This window comes from Protopterus annectens, chromosome 1.part1, assembly GCF_019279795.1.
Source record: "Protopterus annectens isolate FY-2018-M chromosome 1.part1, PAN1.0, whole genome shotgun sequence".
NCBI classification, from domain to species: Eukaryota; Metazoa; Chordata; order Ceratodontiformes; family Protopteridae; genus Protopterus; species Protopterus annectens.
In genome coordinates, this window is record NC_056726.1 from 657,583,490 (window position 1) to 657,601,698 (window position 18,209).

The window sequence follows — 18,209 nt, forward strand, 5'->3', positions numbered from 1 at the left end:
TCTCAAAACTGAAGTGGAATCATTCAAGGCCCCAGGGCCAGTGGAAACTACGGCCCAAACTGCAGAATCCTATATAAACGCATTCTACGGACATCTCCAGGAATGCATGGATCATGCTATCCCAAACAAAACCAAGACCCAATCATCCAAAGGCAGGCGTCCAGTCTGGTGGACACCTGCCATAAATAAACTGTACAACAGAAGGAGGAAGCTACTACATGATAGAGCAAAATCCCTAATAGGGAAGGCATCTCTGATCAGTACTAGCAAAAAATTACGATCCCTCATAAAATCCTCCAAGGCCAGCTTCGAGAGAAAAATTGCACAGGACACCAAAGACAATCATAAGGCTTTTTTCAGTTATGTTAGAAACCTGGGATGCAACTCCCAGACTTGTTCTGAGTTGATTCTAAACGACAAAAAATACACTGAACCCACAGACATCGCCAATATCCTGGCAGACAGGTTCAGTGCAAACCCCCCCCCCCTCAAAAGAGCAAGTATCTATCCCAGCAGAGGGCTGCCTCCCAAACATCTCTGATGCTCAGGTGAAGGCTGCCCTCTCCAAAGCAAAAAACACTGCTTCCATGGGACCATATGGCATCCCAGGTTGTGTCCTACATGAACTCCAAGAGGAACTAATCCCTCAAATAAAACAGCTATACAATCTCAGCCTCACTACAGGATATGTGCCCACAGAATGGCGTACAGCAACAGTGGTCCCACTCCACAAAGGTGGAGCCTCTAAGGACCCTGGAAACTATTGCCCCATAAGCCTGACTAGCTTAGTCTGCAAGGCTATGGAGAGGATCATCATGGAGCTCATAAACAAAGACATTGGGGACCTACAGACACTAGATCCTACCCAGTTCGGCTTTGTCAAGGGCAGATCCTGCCTTTTGAACCTGGTTGACTTCTTTGAAACAGTCACCAAAGCCATAGATGAAGGGAAGGTAGTCCACACAGCCTATCTGGACCTTGCAAAGGCATTTGACACAATACCCCACTCGGTCATCATAGATAAGCTATCCAGCTTAAATATAAACTCCTATGTCACAAGATGGGTCGCAAACTGGCTCAAAGACAGAACCCACAGAGTGAGAGTTGCTGGAGCCATGTCAGATTCGAAACCAGTCACAAGTGGCGTCTCACAGGGTTCTGTTCTGGGACCACTCTTGTTCGGTATATACTTTTCCGAGGTACAGGCAAATGTGGGAGGACTATGGCTCACCAAGTTCACAGACGACTGCAAATTGGGCGCCATAATCAACTCTCCAGCTGACACAAACATCCTTCAAAAAGGTCTCACAGAGACAGATAACTGGTGCCAGCACCATGGTCTAAAGCTAAATGCCAAAAAATGTATAGTCATACCCTTTGGCAAAAACAATGTGCCCACAAATTACCACATAGGCGGAAACCCATTAAGTACAGAGAAAGTTATTAGGGACCTGGGGACCCAAGTTGATAGCAATCTCTCCTTTGAAAAACCACATTGCCAAAGTGGTTAGAAAGACCTTCTACTTAGCTCACCTCATCACAAAGGGTTTCATATCTAGATCAAGAGAGGTAATCGTGCCCCTTTATTCATCCCTCATCAGGCCCATCATAGAATACAATGCCCCTTTTGGGATGTACCTTACCCGACACCTGCAGCAATTAGAAAGACCCCAAAAGTATCTCACCAAGAGGATCAAGGGTCTCAAACAGATGCCATATGCTGCTCAGTTAAAAAAACTCCAGCTCTACTCAGTTGCATACCGCCTACTTCGAGGCGATATATGCCTGACATACAAAGCTATGTCAAATCCAGAATTAATGGACATGCTCCACCTCAGTAAATCTAAATCCCTTAGAGCCACACGCTCGAGGGACTTGAACCTCAGCACAGAAATAAATAGAACTTGCTGGAGGGACAGGTTCATAACCCAGAGGCTCCCTTCGCTCTGGAATAAAATTCCAGTTCATGTGAGGCAGAGCACCTCACTGAATCTCTTCAAGAAGAATCTCGATAGGTGGATGGGGGATCGTAGGTTTGTCCCAGGGATTACTCCAGTTTCACTATTAGACAGAGGCACAGTAAACTAAACCTTAAAGGGCACAGTATACTCAAATCAAGGGGTGGTGTAAGCCATACAGAATCGGGCTAGGCTTATAATTGCCTCAGGGCAGATAGCCTAGTATGAACCTATGAACCTATGAAACCTATGCTTGCATGTATACCATACATAACAACTATCAGAAAATACTACTCCATTCAGTAATTGATACAAAGGGTGACTTATCTTGTTGCTGGGCCAGTATTGAGGATGGTGCTGGAGGGCTGACTATGTCAGATGCATGTATTACACTCTCAATACATGGTAAAGTACAGGTAGTGTCATGTTTCCCTTTTCCTGTATGTGCGAGTTGGAGAGAGATATCAGTCCCTGGGTCCCTACAGTGTCATTGTGTGTGCTATGCATTACCTCTTTGCCAAGGCCTGGGCATACTGGGCACACCTCATTCTGCCTACAGTTGCAGGCCCAGGAAGTTCCTCCTCCAAGTCCCTCTGTGCCTGTGCTGGCTTTGGCAATGGTGAGGGGGCTATGTGACCCTGTCCCATGCGATTCCTGTTGCAGCTGTTTCCACAGGATCATATTGTGTAGCATGGCACATACTATGAACATTTGTGTACATGCAGCTGGACAGTACTGCAAGGCTTCACCTGATATGTCAAGGCAGTGGAACTGTGACTTCAGCATCCCAACCACATGCTCTACAATGATCCTGGTTTGTGCGTATGGCTCATTATGGTGTTCTTGTTCAGGTCTGTGTGCATTTCTGATGGGTGTTATCAGCCATGGCTCCAGTGCATAGCCAATATCCACCACTAGATGGCCATATGGGATGTCCCCCTGGCAAACTCCTTATATAGCTGTAAGCAATGCCAGATGTGGGAGTCATGATAGCTTCCAGGGCTGCCAACACACACATTCATGATAATGCCCTGGGGATCGCAAATGACCTGGCAGTTGAGGGAGAGGAAGCCCTTGCAGTTTATGTAGACCCTACCCTGCTCACCAAGTGGTGCTTTGATGTGTATGTACGTGCATCTAAAGCACCAACTACCTCAGGGTATTCTGTTATATGGTGGAAGAGACACATACTTCTGGTCAATGCCTCATGGCTGCTGGGAAAATATATGTGCTCACTGACATGTGCTGACATGGCATCCAGGAACTGGTCAAGTACCACGGATGCTGATGCCTGTGAGACCTCCATGATATCCCCAGTTGGTCTTTGGAAGGTACCTATGGCTAGTATTCTTAAGCCTACACACCTTGGTATCCACTGGGATGGGTTCCCCTCTGTTAATTCTGTGTGTGATGTGTGGCTGGCACAGCTCGATGATTTGCTGTACAATGCCCCTGTCCACCCTATAGCACTCCACTATCTCCAGCTCATGTAGGCCCTGGTAGGTTACCTTGGGTCTGTGCATTCTTCCCCTCCTCCTCACTGTGGGTCGGTTGTCAGCATTCTCCTCCTCACCACCCTCAGTCTCTAGCACATATTGATGGATTAAAGCAGCAGCAGCCTCTAACATTTTTAGTTAGTTTTGCCAGTTTAAAATCCCCCATCTGTGTACACCTGTGGTGTAGAGTTTGTGGGAAAGACCAGTCTGAAAGGTGTTTGCATAGTTTATAGTAGTGTGCGGAGCTGCTGCATGTGTAATTAGCTGATTCTGATACATTCCACCTGGCAGCTATGCTAGTTCTCCTTGATTGCCTTCCTACTGCTGTTTCCCCTTCCCAGTTCCTCCCTATTTAAGCCCCAAGGTGCACTGCTCATACCCACTGCTGAAATGTAAACAGTGCTGACATTTCCTCTTTTTTTTCCTGTTTATGTTTAAAACACAGTGCAAGATGCGCACATCCATTTAGGGTATGTACACAGTCCTCAGGCACATCTGGCACACCTCCTTCCTTAGCTTTGCTTAGCTAAGGGCAAACTCAGGCCACAGAGCTCTCATAAGCTTACACCAAGCATGACACACCCCCTTATGAAGTCATCCAGCTCTTAGACTTGTACTGTTGTATTGCTGTACCTACAGAGTTAGGTACAAGCTGACACTTTGAAGAAATATGTGATTCAGTATAACTCCCCTCATTTGCATACCCCAGTGTGTAGGTCATTAGTTACTGCACTAAAATGGATCCTTTCCCTTTGACAACCAGTGCTCCCTGATATTGTTTACATTCTGTATGCCATAGATGTCTTCTTTCAGCTTTTCCCGGTTAGGGGTCACCACAACAGATCACCTGTCCACTCATGATTGGCAGTAGAGTTTTTACAGTGTCAAGTTGCCACCCCAGAACCCAACCTTCCACAGAAGGCACACAAACACACACACATGCACTCATGTCTAAGGCTGATTTATAGTGTCCAATCCACCTACAGCATATCTTTGGGAGGAAACCGGAGCACCCAGAGGAAACCCACATGACCACAGGAAGGACATGGAGACTCCATACATAAGGCACCCCAGCTGAGGATCGAACTGCCAAACCTCTTGCTGTGAGGCAACACCACTAACTTCTGCACCACCATGCCCACCCTTGCATGCCATGGACTATAACGGCAAAATGCAGATTTAACTTAAAATTGAGTTTTTCCATTTTTTTTTTATTTTCAGCACAGTCCCGTTTGTGTGCCTCTGCCCTATGCTTAAACGTCCAAGATCGGCCCAAAAAAAAAATAAGTTTAATTTTCATAATTATTAATCACTTTTTAATGCCAATGGTTTTATATGTGGCCATTGGCATGTCTAATGTACATAACACATGCTTTTTAATGAGCTGTCATGCCTCCGTTTTGTCAGTTGCAGAAATGTACTCAGTTATTTTCTCAATACATTTCTGCACTGACACTATTCTAGCACAGAGTGCTGGCAGCTTGTTGAATCACCTCATTTGCATGTTTTTCACCAGCAAATGAGGTGATTTGCATATTTGCTGGTTTTCCATGCTAGAACATCGTAGGGTCGCTCGTGCACATGCAAAAGCAGTATCCTGAATTGCTCCGTGGCCATTTTCTGTGCAGGAGCTCCTACACTGTTCCTGCATGGAAAATACAGCTTCTTGAATCCCAGGGACAATCTGCCAGATTCACAAATGTCTAAATTCTGTGCAGGAACAGTATAGTCACTCCTGCATGCAATATGGCCACCATGCAATCCAGGATAGGGCCGTTTTCCATACACGAGTGGCCCTATACTGTCTCTGCATGGAATTCTGTTCAACATGCAAATCAACTCATTTGCTGATGAAAACCATGCAAATTAGGTGATATTGGGATTCAGCAAGTTGGCCGGGTTCCGTATAGGAACAGTGTCAGAGCAAAAACATATTCGGCTAGTAGCCGAATACATTTTTGCATCTGACAAAAAGGAGGCATGACAGCTCGTCAAAGGCATGTATTATGATGAATACAAGATGCCAATGGCAAAATATAAGGCCATTGGCAAGAAAAACTGTTTAAATTTTAGGAAAATAAACTTTTATTTTTTTTATGGCTGATCTCGGTCATTTAAGCTAAGGGCAGCAGTGTGCAAACACTGGGGTGCCGAAAAAAAAAAAAAATGGAAAAACTGCTTTTTAACAGAAATCTGAATTTTGCCATTATAGTCAATGGCATGCAAAATGTAAACAAGACAAGGGAGCACTGATTGCCAAGGGGAGAGGGTGTGCTTGAAAGTTGTAACTAAGGATGTACACATTGGAGTATACAAATAAAGGGGCCTATACTGAATCACAGAATTCTACCTACTGGCAGCTTCCACCTAATTGTGCAGGTGTAAGAATAGGGAAGCATGTAGGCAGGACAAGAGGATGACTACAGTAGGGGGTGTGTCATGCTTGTTGTAAATTTACTGGAGCCCTGCAGCCCATGTTTGCTCTTAGCTAAGTACAGCTAAGTAAGGAGGAGTGTCAATGCTATTTACATTGCCTAAATGAGTGTGTGCGCTGCACACCAGGTTTTAAAGACTAAGAAAAAAAATTGGAAATAGCTGCAGTGTTTACATTTAAGCACTGTGAATGCATGGCGTGCCTCTGGGCTTAAATCTGGAGGAAATGGGAAGGGGAAAAGCATTAAGAAGGCAATCAAAGAGAACTAGCAGAGTTGGCAGCTGGACTGTATTACAATCAGCCAATTACACTGGACACAGCCCAGAACACCACTATAACATATGCAAACACCTTTCAGACTGTTTTTATCCACAAACTCTACACCACCAGTGTACACAGATGGGGGATATTTAACTGGCAAAACAAATTCAAAATGTTAGGGGCTGCTGCTGCTTTACTCCATCAATATGTGCTACAGACTGAGGGCGGTGAGGAGAAGAATGCTGACAACTGATCTACAGTGATGAGGAGGAGAAGAGTGTACAGACCCAGGGTAACCTACTAGGGCCTACATGAGCTGGAGACAGTGGAACACCATAGGGTGGACAGGGACATTCTACAGCAAATCATTGAGCTATGCCAGCCATGCCTCACATACAGAACTAACAGAGGGAAGCCCATCCCAGTGGATACCAAAGTATGTGTAGCCTTAAGAGTACTAGCCACAGGTACCATCCAAAAACCAACTGGGAACACCCACATCTGGCATTCCTCACACCTGTATCAGGGGTTTGCCAGAGGGGACTTCCCATATGACCATCTAGTGGGAGATCCTGGCTACACACTGGAGCCGCGGTTGATGACACCCATCAGAAATGCACACACATCTAAACAAGAATGCCATAATGAGGCAGTTGCACAAACCAGGATAATTATAGAGCATGTATTTGGAATGCTCAAGTCATGGTTCCACTGCCTTGACATATGTGATGGAGCCTTGCAGTACTCTCCAGCTACATGTGGCCAAATGTTCCTAGTATGTGCCAAGCTACACAATATGATCCTGCAGAAACAGCTGCAGTAGGAACAACATGGGGAGTGGCCACACAGCCCCCCCACCAGTGCCAAGGCTACCACAGGCACAGAGGGACTCGGAGGAGGAACTTCCTGAGCCTTCCCCTGTAGGCAGACGGAGGCATGCCCAGTATGCCCAGGCCTTGGCAAAGAGACAATGCATAGCACACACAATGACACTGTAGGGACCCAGGGAATGATACCTCTCTTCAACTCGCCCATACAGTAAAATGGATGCCAAACATGACACTACCTGTGCTATACCATGTATAGGGAGTGTACTACATGCATCCGACATAGTCAGCCCTCCAGCACCATCTCAGTTCTGGCCCAGCCACAAGGTAAGTCACTCTTCCTATCAATTACTGAATGAAGTAGCATGTTCTGATATGTATATGTATGGTAGGAATCAAAGCATGCAAGGGAATCGGGTGGCCGAAGTGGGTAGCAGTAGACAGCTGACAACAATATGTGACAGCAGGAAACCGCATAATACTGGTGGCAACATACTAGGTAGTACTTCACAAGATGACAACTCCCCCTGCACTACATGTGGTGACATAAATAACTGTGGGTGTCCATAGGTCACACACATGGATGTCAATGAGAGTTCACATACCCACCACCAGCCTCACCCAGCAGGACAGGTGTGGATGACCATAACAAATAGTCGGGTTAAGGCCCTCAAATGATGACAATGGTCAGCATCACCATCCAGACCTACACAGACATACCACAACAGGTCCGGCAGTTGCATGTTTTTTCTGAAGGATAGGAAGTCAGAAACTGAAATTCATGACATTACAATCTAACATGTGTACTCCACTAATATGCCTCCTTCTGCAAGATAGGTCACAATACAATACAAAATGGAATCAAACATAGGTAAGGGAAATACCAGCACAGACATTGCAAGTGTTGAAAGTCTGCAGGTGTGCCCCCCAAATTACATGTGGAAATGCAGGGAAATGTACGTTTGTGGAGTAATATCACAAGAGCACAGACTTCCAGAGCTGTCCCAATCAACAGGATAGATTGTCGCAATTGTACAATATGCAGGGGTCAGTGTGGTAAGTTTATGGTGTGTTTAATATTGTGTGGCAGCGGTCAGCATGTAGGCCAGGATGGTTGGTTCTCAGTGGCCTAGATACAGTACTGTGGTCGACAGGGCCATGTTCCAACAATTGCAGTGCCAACTACACTGCAGCCTGGCAACATATGCGTGACCGAATGCACTTGGCTGATACATATGGCCTGCATTGCTCCCAGATGGCCTACAGTCTTCTGGCAAAGGCCCATGGCTCACCCATACTGCCAATGTATGGAATGTCAGGGGGTCCTAACTAACAACTTAACACACTAAACAGTAAACAGTAAACAAATGCAAGGCCATGCTGACAAATGCCAGTAGCATGCCTCCCCATGTCCTACTGCAGGAACTGTGGACCAAGCCATAATAACTGCCAGGATAATGGCCCAACTATAAGGATGCATCTGAGATAGTGTTCTCATAATGTTAGGAAGAGGAGGGGATAAGGGGGGGTGTAGAAGCATGCATGTCATGGACTGTGTGAAGTCTGAAACTCCAATATCTGGCCATACTATCTACTGACTGCAAACCCATGGATGAACAGGCACAAATTGGATAGTAAATCACACTGTGAAGGTAAACTGAACAGCTATACAACTCCTGCCACTGGATAACATGGGTGAAACTGTACAGCTGAGAGGTATGTCCCCATTAGGGTATGGCCAGTCTGTAAAGCTGAGAAAAGCACAAGAAGGGGATCCCCAGCCACCATGCTACCAAGGTGTTGGACCATGTACACAGACCCAGAAGTCTAGTGTCTGTACCTACCGCTACACAATGGCAGGACTGTGCACAGAATGTCCAGGCCATGCCTTACAATATTGGTCTCACCTTCATTCAACAAATATTTTACTGGAAATAAGTATGAGCAAACAAATGATATCTGTCAGTAGCTGATGACATTTTACATCACATTGTAAAACAATAGATATGTTGGTTAATACTATGATAAAACCAGCCACTTTACACAAGCAGCACAGACAGCAATAGGTACAGTATTCCCCCTATGTTTGGCCTTTTGCATCCCTATTTTGGCAACATATCTACAGAGGTCCTGCAGAAACAGGTTTTTAGGTGTAGCTGTAGCACACAAAATCCAAGACTGGAGTATACCCTACCTGGAATGGATGCACACACTAAATAGAAAGGACACACTGGGCATGCTCACACACTTAGGGAAATGAAGCACATTCTGACAACACAGTGGACTACAGATGTCTGTTATTTGCAGATGTCTGTGCACACACACACAATTGTATACCATTAATTCCCCACACACACTCACATTGGATAAGAACACACACACATATCTATATCCAGCATTCTGTAATATGTGAAACATACACACACAGACACATGGGGAAGAGAGAGACAGACAGTGACTGACTGGAACCCAGTATGAGGCCTTTCACACACAATACACATCATACAGGTCCACCACAACAGATATGCTGATGTTAGTCACCTTGAAAGATCCTTTTGCCAGCTTACAGTCCTGTAAGCTTTGTGGTGCTTGTGATAACTGCATAATACTGTAGTATAGCAAACTAGCTATGTAGGAGTTATAATCCCAGTCCTGGCAATTGTAAAAATGTGTGTGTGTTGCTGTGTATAGAGTAATGCTTTTGAGGCCCATCACACTCAGTACACCAGCCATTGGCCTACTTTAGCACTCCTGCAGATGTCAGTCACCTTGAAAGATCACATTTGCTGGCTGTCAAACCTTTAAGCTTTGTGGTGCATGCAATAACTGTGTAATGCTGTAGTGTCGCAAACTAGTTAGGTAGAAGTTCTAATCCCCATCCTGACAACTGTGAAAATGAGTGTATGTGTTTTTGTGTGCAGAGTAATGCTTTTGAGGCCCATCACACTCAGTACACCAGCCAGTGGCCTACTTTAGCAGTCCTGCAGATGTCAGTCACCTTGTCAGATCACATTTGCCAGCTATCAGCCCTATAAGCTTTCTGGAGCATGCAATAACTGTGTAATACTATAGTGAAGCAAACTAGTTAGACAGGCGTTCAAATCCCATTCCTGGCAACTATGAAAATGTGTGAGTGTGTGTGTAGAGTAATGCTTTTGAGGCCATTCACACTCAGTACACTTCTCATTGCCTTACCTTAACAGTCCTGCAGAGATCAGTAACCTTAGAAGTATCTGTCAGCAAACCTGAACCATGTAAGCTGAGTGGTGTATGTGTGGTAAATGCATAATGCAACAGTTTGAAGCCATACTTAGCTGGCAGTTCAAACCTCACTCCTGGCAAATGTGTGTGCAGAGTTCATTATTTTATGGAATCTTATCACCCAATGACATTAATTACAAGGGCTGCTGATGTTCCACACCTTAGAAGTACCTTGGGACAACCTTCACCCTGCAAATTGCGTGGTGCATGTGATAAATACGTAGCACTCTAGTAGCAATACCATAGATAGGTAGGGTTTTGAAAGTGAGTACTGGCAAGTGTGTGTGTCTCTATATGCATATACAGATAAACATGTGCTTCTACCTTAAAGATTTTGGACCCAGTTACACCCAGTATGTTCCTCATTGCCCTACCTTAGCAGTCCTGCAGAGATCAGTAACTTTAGAAGTATCTGTCGGCAAACCTGAGCCATGTAAGCACAGTGGTGCATGTGTAAATGTGTAACACAACAGTTTGCAACCATACTTAGCTGGAGGTTCAAATCTCACTCCTGGAAGTATAAATGTGTGTGCAGGGTTTGTTATTTTGTGGAATCTATCACCCACTACATCACCAAATAACATTATTTACAAGGGCTGCTTGGGGGAAAACTGCTTGCTTGATGTACTTCTCTTGCTGTCATTTGCAGCCTTGGGTTTGGCCAGTGGGTGTTCTATACAGTGTATAAGAGAGACATCGTACAGGTAATATCCAGCTTGTCTTGCCTGCCAAAGCTGTGGGGAAATGTCTGTTAACACTACCTGAATGTTTGTAACAATACTCACATATTCTTGTGTGAAAATATACAGAAAGCCTAGTACCACTACCGGGATTTGAAACTTGCCAGTTTGTTCTAAAATGCATCACAATGCAGAAGTTTATCAGAACAAACTATCAAGGAAGTGTGAAAGTTTAGAAACTGCTAATGTGTATTGTAAGCTAGATACATCTAACATTTTGGTTAAAGGTCAATTTATGCCACCATGTACACACGAAGGTATACAGAATTTTACAGCCATGGTGGACTTTGCAATAGAATCAGTATACTTAGATTTTATTAATAATAAACAACAGTGTGTTAGATTTAATTTAACTAAATCAGAACGGAAAGCATTGCAACAACCTAGTAAAAATGAAGACCTTGTAGTAAAACCAGCAGACAAAGGGAACAAGGTTGTATTAATGCATTTTTGTTAATATATGCAGATGGGTTTTGACCATTTAAAAGATGCTGAAACTTATAAAAAATGTACTGCTAGGGAGAATGAAATAGCTATGCGGAAATTTAAAGATTTGTTACAAAAAGGAAAATGTTTGGGATACTTTACTAAGGATGTTGTAGATAAAAGATTTAATATTGATAACTGTGATATGGCAAAGCTTTATTGCTTGCCTAAGATACATAAAGACATTTTGCACCCACCAGGTCGTCCTATAGTATCGGCATGTAACTATTTTCTCAATAATACGGGCATATTTCTGCATAATTTTCTTTTTCCATATGTTATTAAGCAAAGTTCTTATATTAAAGATAGCGCTGACTTTCTAGATAAGGTATTACCATTGACATGGACTAGAGATATGTATTGGCTAACAGCATATGTAAAAAGTTTGTATACAAGTATTATTCACCAGTATGGTTTAGAAGCCTTGCATAATAACTTGGGAGACAGTCCCCTTGCATATTATATTTTGGAATTAGTAGAATTTTGTTTGAAAAACAACTATTTTGAATTTGATAATCAAATATTTCATCAATTAAAGGGCACAGCCATTGGCAGCATTTGCCCCATGTATGCCAATATTATGATGGAATTTTTTTTCATTTTGAATTTTTGTACCAAATATAGTTCTTTAAAAAGTATGTAGTCAAGTATTATATATATATATTGACAATTTAATTTTTATATGTGAAGGGGGTAGAGATGAAGTGACAAACTTTCTGGATGATATCCAAGAGAATAGATTCATGTTGAAATTTGATGGTTTCCAGTTGGGAAACAAAGTGAATTTTTTGGTCTAGAAGGAAGGAAGAGTGGGAAAATTGTTACTAAGGTATATCGGAAATTTGAGGATGGCTTACATTTTTTGGACATTTCCAGTTGTTATCCCCCCATCTCCTGAAATCTCTTCCCTTTGGAAAAGTGACTAGGGTAAGGAGGCTGTGTAATAACACAAAATAAATAAACAGTGAGTTAGAGAAAGCCTCACAATTGTTTATCAAAGGGGCTATAGTGCAGATGAAGTGCAATTTTCCTTGGACAAGCTCAAGAAAGTCATTATATGTAAACCTAGTAGTGGTTATAATAGAAAATATCAGAAAAGAACAAAAGAAAAATCAGATAATTTAAAGAAAATATATGCAGTTATGACATGATTTGTTAGCAGAAGACGTAAAACAAACTATTAAGTTCTATTGGACTTCTTTGTTCAAATATAGGGATTTGGCAGATATACTTGACAAAAATTTAAATTTTTCATTCAGAAGGGGTAAAAATATAAAGGACATGTTAGTCCATGCAAGATTTATAAGACCTAGTATAGGTCTGAGTTATAATCCTGATTTTTTTGGGAACATATCCATGTACTAAATGTATAATATGTCAATATATAAGTAGGACATTTCAGTGCATTAATGGAATATATTTTCAACCTAATGCTAAGTTTTCATGTAATACAAAAAGTATTGTGTATGCATTAAGATGCCCATGTGAAATGTTCTATATAGGTGAAAGTCAAAGGGCATTCAAAACCAGGATGCAGGAACATGTCAGAGACATCAGAAATGAGAAAATAGAGAGCCCACTTGCAATGCATTTTAAAACAACTTCACAATAGTAACCCACAAGGCTTATTAGGAACAGTTTTGGAACATATTCCTAGTACACAATATAATAGTAATGTAAAGTAAAAACTTTTATACAAAGAAACTCTTTTTATATTGAAATATAGCACTTTAGCCACTAGGGGCATTAATAAAGAATGCACCTGGAAAGTTTTTATATGAATTTTGTATTTAAAATGCTTTAATTAGTTAATTAATGATTGATTTATTGATTTATTGATTAATTGATTTACATAATTGTATAAATATGTGCTGCATTTCCTGTGTATGTATTCTCCTTAGAAGGCTACTGTCGAGGCACTAGAGGTTGGATTAAATATTTATTGTAGAAAATCCTGGTTTTTGGTTGTTTATATCTTGGATTTTACTTTTGTTTTTTATGTTATTTGTTGTGAACTGTGATTTCTTGTTTGACTGTTTTCTATCTATTACTCTGTGATTTGGCCAATCTGACCTTGTACTTCTGACATTCATGCATGGCAGACAGTTGTTATACTGTGTAGTCACACTTTCAGATATTACAGTAGAGGAAACAAGGGTTAAACAATTTTAATATTTAGCTATCAGATCATAGTGTAGGGGAACTTTGTTATGCTTAATCTGTTGTGCAAGTCATGACTGTTTGCCACATGGGCCTCAATTACTTAATGCTATCAGAACCATATTTGCTGTGAAAAAGCTATACACATTTCCAAATCTTACTAACACATTGCAAATGAAACACAACAGTCTGGAGTTGTAGCATTTTATTGCCAGGTTACCACAGTTTTATTTATATCACTATCATTATCTCTTCTAATTTCACTTTTATTCAGTTCAAACAATACACAGATTACAGTACTGACAGCTGATATTCTACTACTTTCTATTATACTGCAAGCTAGATCAGTACTCACCAGCCTCGCAGCACAGCCTTTGCAACTTACTGGCATGGGCCTCCATGTTCGCAATCCTCTCAGCTGCAGCTGTACAGGAGACAGAGAAACATTTATGCATACCTATCCATCGCATATACAGCCTGGACTATCTTAAACAGCAATTGATAGTGATACTTACACACTACTGGGGCATTCTGTGCCCGAGCGTCTTGTACCCACTGGTCCAGAATGTCCCTCTTACTCTGCTTCAGATCAGCATAGTGAGGCTGAACCTCCTCACCAGTCTGAGGTATCCCAGTAGCACTGGTGAGACAGTCCCAAACCTCCACTTTATACTCTGAGCCCTGGTACTGGCCCTGCAGCAGTCTCACGTCATGGTTTTTCTGGAGGAGTCTAACCATGACCCTGGACTCCTGAATGCCCCAGCATTGTGCACGAAAGCGAACACTCTCTCTGACTTCAGCAATGGTGCCTGCCTTGAGGAGCTACAACTGGTTATGGGCTGTATTCCCACCTATGAGGTTTAAATAGGGCTGATTTCCCGCACTTTGCCGTGCTTGTTTGATTTTGAAACTGCTGAGCTAAGCTAAGCTCCGGGCAAACCTGCTTAGCTAGGGTGGGCAGTGCTTAAAGAGGCAGGTTCTGAGCACAGCTTACCAGTGCACACATCTACATAGCTACAGTAATTCTTGCTTAGCAGTTACGTTTCAGGAATGCTTACAAAGCCTCAGCTTAGCTGAGCATAGCTTAGCATTATTTACCTTTCATGTTTTGGACAATCATGATGGTGGGTTTCATTCATTATTTAGCATAGCTTAGGATATGTATGTTGACCTTCCATAACATCCCCCTATGTGCTTTTCCTGACATATTACATTTTGTGTGACTGCGTGTATGGGACACTTGTGTTTATGTGAGAGTTTCACAAATAAAGTACAGTGACACCTCACATCTGGCCCTATTACACTGCTCTGGTTGAGTAATATAAATTATTTACTACATAAATACACTTAAATATTACATTTGTGGTGATTTCACATACAGAATAGAGATGGCATCAGTGGGGCTAGAACCCTGCCTCTTTACATGAAAAGCATATGCTCTAATGACTACACTATTACACTACTGCTTATGGTGGATGTCTATTGCTATTTCACTTGTTGGACAGCTTAAGCTGGGCTAAGTGTAGCTAAGCAGCAGGCACACCCGCACAGCTACACTTAAACTTTCCTGCTGATGTGAAAAAAGAAAAAACATTAGCGACACATTTTAAATATTGCTCTTGCAACCTGATACAGTTGTTAGAATAACAAGTTATGCATCCGCATGCATTTTCTGAGGGTTATGCCATGTAAAACTCAAATGTCTGTCATTATTTTCTAACTTCATTCTTTCATGATTTGCCACTACTTTGACAGTGGCTATATTTTATTGCCAGGCCGTACACTAACGGCAAGAACTGGACATTCTGTGCACATCTGTGCTTTTGTCCGTTGTGGCATGTCACTCTTTTTACATTGCCGTACGGCAATTCTGGTGTTCAGGGGGTGTGTACTGCTCTCAGACATGACCCCTGCGCTCGTACACATTTCCATGTACATATTGCAGCATGGCAGTGCACCTTCATGCATATGCATGGCACGCTGCCATGCTGCTCCTATATAGTCCCTTCCGTGCAGGAATAGGCTATTCCTGCATGGAAGTTTGCTGAATCCCGGGAAATCTTTCAACAACTGCACATTAAACTACAAGATTAAATTCCCCAAACAAACTAAAAATGCCAACAGGTATTTTTTGTCTAAATATGTAAATATCGATGAGCACATATTCTATTATATAAGAAAAACAAACCAATGCAAAGATTATTTTTCTTTTCTTGCATTATACATATAGAGTAACAATTATTATTCAGTTTAACATTACATAGATTGTTAAAGTCCTGCTTCCATGAAATTTTATTCTCCTCCTGAACATTTTTTTGTATGTTTTATTCCAATAGATTCCATTTATTTCTATGAAGTTTACTCCTTCCCTTTTCTAAGGAAACCACTTCCAATTCTTTTACCCTTTTTTTTTACATTTAATAATTTGGTTATACTTGGTTTAGATCATGAGTTCCACTGTCTAGTAATATTCTTTTTGTCAGTCAATAGCATTAAACTTAAAAGGGCCTTACCAAATCTAGGAAATTTATTTTCCATATCCCAGCTCAAAAGAAACATTTCCTTAGTTATAATAATTTGTTTTACTAATATTTCTGATAAAATACACTGCATGGAATTTCTGAACACTGCTTACTCATTGTGTTCCCAAAAAACATGTTGCCAAGTACCCCCGTCTTTTCTATCACACCTCCAGCAATTGCTGTCCCCTACAGAACAATTCTCTGAAATCTACATTACCTATGCAAAACCTTTCATGGAGGAATCCTAAAGCATGTAGATTTTGTTGCATACATAGGAAGTATTCAAGCATCCTTTGTATACTGCCTTTCCATTCTCATTTCCCAGCCTTTTCTAATGTCTTCTGATTTTTATAGATATAAGGCAATATTTTATATGTCATACTAATTATCTCTATTTTAACCACAACTTTTGTTGTGAACTTGACTATAAACTCAACCAGTGTATTCATTTCTTTTGGCAGCACTCTGTCATCAATCCTTGAAATGGAAAGCAGTTTTTGACCTGCAGTCCAAATGTCTACTTTTACTTCTAATTCTATGACTTTTCATCATATAAAATCTTTTAATTAAAGTACATATTTTGGGCAAGTATTTCAGCATCATATATTAATACTATTGTGTTCTCACGCCTCTTATTTCCCATCAGTTAAAGCAAACTCCTGTTATTTTATATAAATTAAGACATCTCCAATAATAAAACAATCAATACAATGTAAATATACTCCTTATGATATTGTACCTGTATGTAGTATTCCACTTAAAACCATCATATAACTATAAATTAATCAAATAAAATATATCTGTATATATATATATATACATATATATATATATATATATATATATATATATATATATATGTATATTTATATAAAAAAAAAAATATATATATATATATATATATATATATATAGTTCCCCTTCACAACCTCAAATTACTAAATGCTGGAAATTCAGTAACTCGTGACTGTAAAGTCGAAAACCTATAAGTGCAAATCCGCATAAGCGCAAATTCACATATCTCGAATTCGTGCTTATGCATGTCAGCTACTGGATGGGAAATGTGTGAGTTGGGATGCATTATGGAAGTGAAGGTAAGTGAGTGTATATGTGTGTTTTGTAAGTTGTGTGTGTGGGTTAGGGTAGGTAGGTGGGAGTATGAGTGTGAGTGTTGGATGTGTCTGTATTTGTGTGTTTGTGCGAGGCAGTAGGGGTGTGTGGGGGGCACAGGCCCCACATGGGGGGTGCAGGGGGGCTTGCCCCCCTGCGTACATGTAGTGTAGGGCTTGAAGTTTCTGTGATGTGGGTTGTATGGTGTGCATGTTGTGTGGTGCATGTGTTGTGTATGTTCGGGGTTTTTTGTTTTCGTGCTTGTGGGTTCAGGATTTTTGTTGGTTCGACTTTACAGTCTTGAGTTACTGAATTTCGAGCATTCAGTAATTCGTGATTGTGAAGGGGAACCATATATAAATATATATATATATATATATATATATATATATATATATATATATATATATATATATATATATATATATATATATATATATATATATATATATATATATATATATATATATATATATATACATATATATATATATATATATATATATATATATATATATATATATATATATGTATAAATCATTGCACATTAACAATCAACATGCCTCCATCATAATCACCTCTACTAGTACTCATAAAACATCCTATAATATATCTATCAATCTGTCAGAACTATATATATAACCAACTGTTTTGCAATGGCCACCCTTTATTTTACTTTTTACAAGGACAGTCCAACAAAACTATAAGTTACTGTTCCATAGGAATTTTCTTTCACATGCAGACAATTCTTATGAAATAATTGGCCTTATTACACTTTCACACTCTAGAGTGGTATTCTAAATAATCACTGTTTCACATATTTCTTTACCGAATTCCTCCTGTTTTGTGTAATAAAGCACCCCAAATACAGACTTAACTTATCCACCTCACAAAATTCCCTTCCCAAATAAAATATAATCAGTAATAAAATAAAACACCCGTGTAACACCGTACA